The sequence below is a fragment of the Zea mays genome, chromosome 10, assembly GCF_902167145.1.
Source record: "Zea mays cultivar B73 chromosome 10, Zm-B73-REFERENCE-NAM-5.0, whole genome shotgun sequence".
NCBI classification, from domain to species: Eukaryota; Viridiplantae; Streptophyta; class Magnoliopsida; order Poales; family Poaceae; genus Zea; species Zea mays.
The window spans coordinates 9170680-9178396 of NC_050105.1; the positions used below are offsets into that span (position 1 = coordinate 9170680).

General features: G+C 46.7%; 1 pseudogene; it reads right to left on the minus strand.

Moving 5' to 3' along the window:
- Positions 1-2546: 2546 nt before the first annotated feature.
- Positions 2547-4371, minus strand: LOC109943180 (uncharacterized; annotated as a pseudogene).
- Between the last annotated feature and the right edge of the window lie 3346 nt (positions 4372-7717).

Sequence of the window (7717 nt, forward strand, 5' to 3'; positions counted from 1 at the left end):
ATTAAGCTTGACATTGCTCCCCTATTGGAAACCAATGGCATCCTTAATGACAAGGCGTCTCCCATTATAGAGCATGCTACTAGCAAATTTAAATTTTTCATTTTCTAGTTCATGCTCGGCAATTTTAGCAGTTAATTTAGCTATGTGATTATTTTGTTGTTTAATCATGGCAAGTTGATCATCAATATCTTCAACATTTATATATTTACATCTAGTGCAAATGGAAACATGCTCAATAGTAGATGGTAGATGGTTTGCAAACATTTAATTCTTCTATCTTAGCATTTAATCTAATGTTATCATCTCTAAGACAGGAAAATGAATCATTGCAAACATTCAATTTTTCAATCTTGGAAACTAAACTAGCATTCTTAGTTCTAAGACTTGAAATTGAATCATGACAAATGCTAAGCTCCTTAGATAAGTTTTCACATTTTTAGACTTCCTTAGCATAAGCATTTTTTAACTTAACAATTTTTTAATTTTCTTTAACGAGAAAGTCCTCTTCGCTTTCCAAGAGATCATCTTTCTTGTTAATGGTCTCTATTAGTTCATTTAACATTTTCTTTTGTTCCATGTTAAGGTTTGCAAAAAGAGCAAGTAAATCCTTTTCATCATCGCTAGAGCTACCCTCATTACTAAATGTTGTATATTTGGGGTGGCTCTAGAGTGTACCTTCTTTTTCTTGTCGTCCTTAGACATGAGACACTTGTGGCCGATGTTGGGACGGCGATGTTCTCGGTGTCTTCGTCGGTGGAGCTCTCTTCGGAGTTCCACATATGTGCGCATCGCCGCCCTTCTTTTTGTACTATCTCTTCTTCTCCTTCTTCTTCCCCTTCTTGTCTTCGTCCCTATCACTTCCACTAGAAATTGGACATTTAGCTATGAAATGATCGGACTTACCACAACGGTAACAAACCCTCTTAGAGCGGGACTTGTAGTCTTTTCCCCTCCTTTGTTTGAGGATTTGGCGGAAGCTCTTGATGATGAGCGTCATTTCCTCGTTGTCGAGCTTGGAGGCATCGATTGGAAACCTACTTGGTGTAGACTCCTTCTTTTCTTTCGTCGCCTTGAATGCGATGGGTTGCACCTTGGATGTAGAGGTGGTGCCTTGCTCCAAGTTGACGATGTGTTTGGAGCCTTTGATCATTAGTTCAAAGCTCACAAACTTGCCAATGACTTCCTCGGGAGATATTAGTTTGTATCTAGGATCCCCACGAATTAGTTGTACTTGAATAGGATTACGAAAAATAAGGGATCTTAGAATAACCGTGACCATTTCATGGTCATCCCATTTGGTGTTCCCGAGGTTGCACACTTGGTTCACCATTGTCTTGAGCCGGTTGTACATGGCTTGCGGCTCTTCTCCTTTGTTGAGGATGAATCGATCGAGTTCTCCCTCGATCGTTTCATGCTTGGTGATCTTGGTCACCTCGTCCCCTTCATGCGCGGTTTTGAGGGCGTCCCAAATTTCTTTGGCGCTCTTTAATCCTTGCACCTTGTTATACTCCTCTCGACACAAGGAGGCGAGGAGTATAGACGTGGCTTGGGAGTTAAGGTGCCTAATTTGGGCGGCATCGTCCGAGTCGTAGTCCTTGTCCCCCACCTTTGGTACCTACGCTCCAAATTCAACAATATCCCAAATGCTTTCGTGGAGTGAGGTTAGGTGGTGCCTCGTTTTATCACTCCACATGCAATAATCTTCACCATAAAAATATGGTGGCTTACCTAGGGTTATGGAAAGTAATGTAGCACGCTTTGAAATATGAGGATAGCGTAGGGGCATCTTACTATACTTCTTGCGCTCAAGGCGCTTATAAGCAGTGGACGACTCAGAGCTTGATGTGGAGGGTGACGAAGAGTCGGTCTTGTAGTAGACGACCTTCTCCATCTTCTTCTTCTTGTCACCTCTCCGATGCGACTTGATGGAGGAAGAGGATCCCTCCTTGTTTTTGTTACCGGACTCCCTTGAGAGAGTCCTCCGTGAGCCTATGGGCTTTTCGCCGGTCATGATCTCCCTCTTGGTGTGATCTCCATACATCACTTCGAGTTGGTTAGGATTTTAATGAAGTATTGGCTCTGATACCAATTGAAAGTCGCCTAGGAGGGTGAATAGGCGAAACCTAAAATTTATAAACTTAAACACACACTACAAGTCGGGATTAGCGTTATAATTAAATTCAAGTCCGAAGAGAGGGAAAAACAAATCAAACAAGAATCAAGGCAAGTGAACACGATGATTTGTTTTACCGAGGTTCGATTCCAAAGAACCTAGTCCCCGTTGAGGTGGCCACAAAGACCGGGTCTATTTCAACCCTTTCCCTCTCTCAAACGGTCACTTAGACTGAGTGAGCCTTCTTCCTTAATCTCATGGGTCACTAAGACCCCGCAAGGACCACCACACACTTGGTGTCTCTTGCTTCGCTTACAAATCACTTGAGAATAAGAATGGGAAAAGAAAAAGGCCAATCCAAGCGACAAGAGCAACAAAAGAACACAAAACACCCTTTCTCAAGTCCCTAATGGAATTGAGTTGATTTGGAGGCTTAGAGAGGATTGGATCTATTTGATGTGTCTTGGAGTGGAGTCTTTTGCTCTTGCAATGAATGGGATGTTTGGAATGTGAAATGGAAATAGTCTCAATATTTCCTATAATCGATTTTGGTGTTTGACGACCATCACAAACCTTGTGGACTAACCAGTTTGCCCAGTTGATCATTTCACAGGTGCATAAGTTCATCTACAACTATTCTAAGTCGGCTGTCCGGAATACCATAGATTATTCTGGACAGGAGAAGCTTTTTGGAAAAACACCTACGCGCGGACCGTCCGGGCCCTTGCGACGGACCGTCCGCGACACTAGGGTGACCCTCGAATAGAACCAATGCAAAAACACAAGTCACGTCCGAGACCGAGCGCGGACCGTCCAGCCTCAGGCGCGGACCGTCCGGTCGGTGAAGAACCGAAAAACTTGAAGGTAACTGGTTCGGTAAAATGAATTATAGCGTCCTCGCGGACCGTCCGGGGTGCACGACCGGACCGTCCGCGATTGCCTTTATCTGACATCTGACGACGCATTAAATGCAAAGTAGTCGTTGATATAGCCGTTACTGCTGACCGTTGTGATTTCAGTTGTTGATGTGCAGGTGCGGACCGTCCGGAGCAGGGGCGCGGACCGTCCGCGGTCGGCAGAAAAGAAGCAACGGCTAGGAAGTGGTTGGGGGCTATAAATACCACCCCAACCACCTCCATTCACTTCAACCAAGCACTCCAATCCTTCACATTCAATACAAGAGATAGCAATTCATTCAAAGACACAATCAAAGCCTTTAATCTCTCCAAGTTCCACAATTGAGACAAGTGATCATTAGTGATTAGTGACTTGAGAGAGAGAGTGATCTGTGTGTTATTTGTCGCTCTTGTCGCTTGGCTTTTGCAATCATGCTTTCTTCTTTTCCCATTCTTATTCTCAAGTGACTTGTAATCAAAGCAAGAGACACCAAGTGTGTGGTGGTCCTTGCGGGGTCTAAGTGACCCGTTGATTAAGGAGAAAGCTCACTCGGTCTTGGTGACCGTTTGAGAGAGGGAAAGGGTTGAAAGAGACCTGGTCTTTGTGACCACCTCAACAGGGACTTGGTTCTTTGGAACCGAACCTCGGTAAAACAAATCACCGTGTTCATCCGCTTTATTTCTTAGTTGATTTGTTTTCCCTCTCTTTTGGACTCGGATTTAATTCTAACGCTAACCCCGGCTTATAGTGTGTGCTTAAGTTTGTAAATTTCAGATTTTGCCTATCCACCCCCCTCTAGGCGACTTTCAGAATGCTTGAATGGATATGAATGAGGTGGTTGGGGTATTTATAGCCCCCAACCACTTCCATAGCCGTTGGTGAAGGTTGCTGGTGATGGGCGCACCGGACAGTCCGGTGCGCCACCGGACAGGTATTATGCACTGTTCGGTGCGTGCCACGTTAGCTCGTCCGTTAGGGTTCTCAGCAGTTGACCGTTGGAGCTGTCTATCATCTTGCTGCACCAGACAGTCTGATGCCCCTCTGACTTCGCTGCTCTGACTTCTGTCGCGGTACTGTTCATCACTGTTCACTTGGCAGAGTCGACCGTTGGCGCAGAGAGTCGTTGCTCCGCTGGCTCACCGGACAATCCGGTGAATTATAGCGGAGCGCGCCCTGGAATTCCCGAGAGTGGCTGATTTGAAGTTGTACGGTCCTGGTTCACCGAACACTGTCCCATGGCACACCGGACAGTCCGGTGCGCCATTTTTCAGCACACTCAAGTTCTTTGCTCCATTTTTTATTGTGTCGCTAACCGGATTATATTCTTGGTTTGCGTTGAATCTCATGCACCTATAATCCATGAATTCTAGACAAACTAGTTAGTACATGGGTTTGTGTTGATCATCACCCACCAAAATTAATTGTAGGAAATGGTTAACCCAATTTCCCATTCACCTCAGAACTAGAATATGAATCCCTAGGACTAAGGCTTATGATGACGTACGAGCAACTACAGACACATAGCTCGCTGTCGACCTGCTCGGCTAAGCACGCCACACGGTCGTGGTTCACTTCACCAAGTACCAACAAGACTTGCGATGCTACCATGATCAACAGGTGTGTGGCAGATCGTTTAACGTCGAAACCTGGTGCTGCAAAGGGTAATGACCACAAAGGACAAGCATAAGCTCTCACCGCACCTTATATCATCGCCCAGACCATGTGCCCAGGGGCCTACCGACTCAAGGACACCGATGGCAACCGAGTGGCTAACGAATGGAACATCGAGGACCTAAGATTTTACCTGTGAGTAAGTGAACTCAACCCCCCTCGTTTTCACGCTCGAGAAAGTGAAACATGCTGACCAGACCGCCATGTCCTGCTTCGGGCTGGGAGAGAGGCACCCTAGGATGCGTCGTCAAGACTCGGAGGATCAACCACGATAAAAATCAGCGTTCACAAAAATAAGCAATTTCGCAAAACATTCTCCACGACTAAGTGTTCACCCATCCAGATAAAGGGTTCAGTACAAAACATCAAGGCTAGGAAATAACATAACTCAGAGGCGCTGAGAGGCAGCTCCGGGCTCGAGGGTCCCCTCAGAAGCATCTTCATGATGACCCCGCTGGCGAGCGAGCGAGCGTGAGGGCGCACTTGTAGTATCCAAATCCTCATAGCTCCGGCCGGTGACGAACCCCTCCATGATCATGCCTGCGTTGATCTTGTTGAAGTGGGATACCATCTGACCCAAGGCCAGGCTACCTCCGTGAAACGCCCCTTCAAAGACCGCACACTCCACGTGACCGGGGAGCGCTCGCAGCCGGTCAATCAGAGGCACCTGAGTCGACGATAGAGAAGCAAGGTGGTTGCAACCCTCACTCGCGGCTAGGTGAAGCTCTTATAGTTCGACATCGCGCTCCTTCAGCGAAGTTTGCACTTGGAATTGTGTGACAATGGCATCATCACAGACGATCATGAGCTTGCACGCTTCATCCTCCACCGCCTTCTTCGCCTCCTCAACCACCTTTATAGCGTCATGGGCCTCAGAGAACTTCTTCTAGAGGTCTACGAAGGAGGGATCACAAAGTGACCATGAGCACCAATGTCCAACAAAAACACGTTCAAAGCAAAAGAAAGCCTACCTCTAGCTAGGGTTGGGCATTCGGTATATTAGGGTAATTCGGTTCGGTCTATTCGATTTTGTGAAATTTCGGGTTCTGAAAATGAGAACCGAAATTTTCAAAATAATTTTAGGAACCGAACCCGAATAGACTCACAACTTTGGTTCAGTCTATTCGGTCCACCGAATAGACCCGAATAATAGAGAGACTATTATCTTTTGTTAAAATATATTCAATGAATAAATAATTGGAAGTAATATTATTACAACAAGTGATTATAAAAAATAGCATACATGAAAGGGAATTAGGCTTACACCTATTTTCCTAAATGATTTTGGTGGTTGAATTGCCCAACACAAATAATTGGACTAACTAGTTTGCTCTAGTCTATAAAGCTATACAAGTGCCAAAGGTTCACACTAAGCCAATAAAAAGACCAAGAAAAGGGTTCAATCAAAGAGAGCAAGGGATAACCGAAGGCATCCTGGTCTGGCACACCAGACTGTCCGGTGCGGCACCGGACAGTGTCCGGTGCACCAAGGAACTCCAAGCCAAACTTCGCACCTTCGGGAATTCTCAGAGACACTTCGCTATAATTCACCGGACTGTCCAGTGTATCACCGGACAGTGTATGGTGCCCCAGAGGAGAGCGACTCTGAACTCGCCAGCTTTGGGAATCCGCTCCGTTATAATTCACCGGACATGTCCGGTGTACACCGGACTGTCCGGTGAGCCAGCGGAGCAACGACTACTTCGCGCCAACGGTCGACTGCAACGCATTAAATGCGCGCCAGCGCGCGCAGAGGAGCAGAGCATGCGCGGGTGGCACACTGGACAGTCTACAGGACTTGTCCGGTGCACCACCGGACAGCCAGGCGGGCCCACACGTCAGAGCTCCAATGGTCGGAACCCAACGGCCTGGTGACGTGGGTGGCGCACCGGACTGTCCGGTGCGCCATGCGACAGCAGCCTCCACCAAACGGCTAGTTTGGTGGTTGGGGATATAAATACCCCCAACCACCCCACATTCAAGTCATCCAAGTTTTCCACCTTCCAACTACTTACAAGAGCTCTAGCATTCAATTCTAGACACACCCAAGTGATCAAATCCTCTCCCAATTCCACACAAAGCATTAGTGATTAGTAAGAGAGATTTGTTGTGTTCTTTTGAGCTCTTGCGCTTGGATTGCTTCTTTCTTTCATTCTTTCTTGCGATCATCTCATTTGTAAGCAAGGCAAGGGACACCAATTGTGTGGTGGTCCTTGCGGGAAGTTTGATTCCCAATTGATTTGAGAAGAGAAGCTCACTCGGTCCGAGGGACCGTTTGAGAGAGGGAAAGGGTTGAAAGAGACCCGGTCTTTGTGACCACCTCAACGGGGAGTAGGTTTGCAAGAACCGAACCTCGGTAAAACAAATCTGCGTGTCATACTCTTTATTCGCTTGCGATTTGTTTTGCACCCTCTCTCTCGGACTCGATTATATTTCTAACGCTAACCCGGCTTGTAGTTGTGATTAAGTTGTTAAATTTCAGATTCGCCCTATTCACCCCCCCTCTAGGCGACTTTCAATTGGTATCAGAGCCTGGTGCTTCATTAGAGCCTAACCGCTCGAAGTGATGTCGGGAGATCACGCCAAGAAGGAGATGGAAACCGGCGACAAGCCCACTACAAGCCACGGGAAGGCTACATCGGAAGAGTCCCGCAACAAAGGGAAGGGGAAGGAGAAGAAATCCTCTTCCCACAAGTCGCATCAGAGTGGCGACAAGAAAAAGAAGATGAGGAAGGTGGTCTACTACGAGACCGATACTTCATCACCTTCCACCTCCGGCTCCGACGCGCCTTCCATTACTTCCAAGCGCCATGAGCGCAAGAAGTTTAGTAAGATCCCCTTACGCTATCCTCGCATTCCTAAACATACGTCTTTACTTTCCGTCCCATTAGGCAAACCACCAACTTTTGATGGTGAAGATTATGCAAGGTGGAGTGATTTAATGCGATTTCATCTAACCTCACTCCACAAAAGTATATGGGATGTCGTTGAGTTTGGTGTACACGTACCATCCGTAGGGGATGAAGATTATGATGA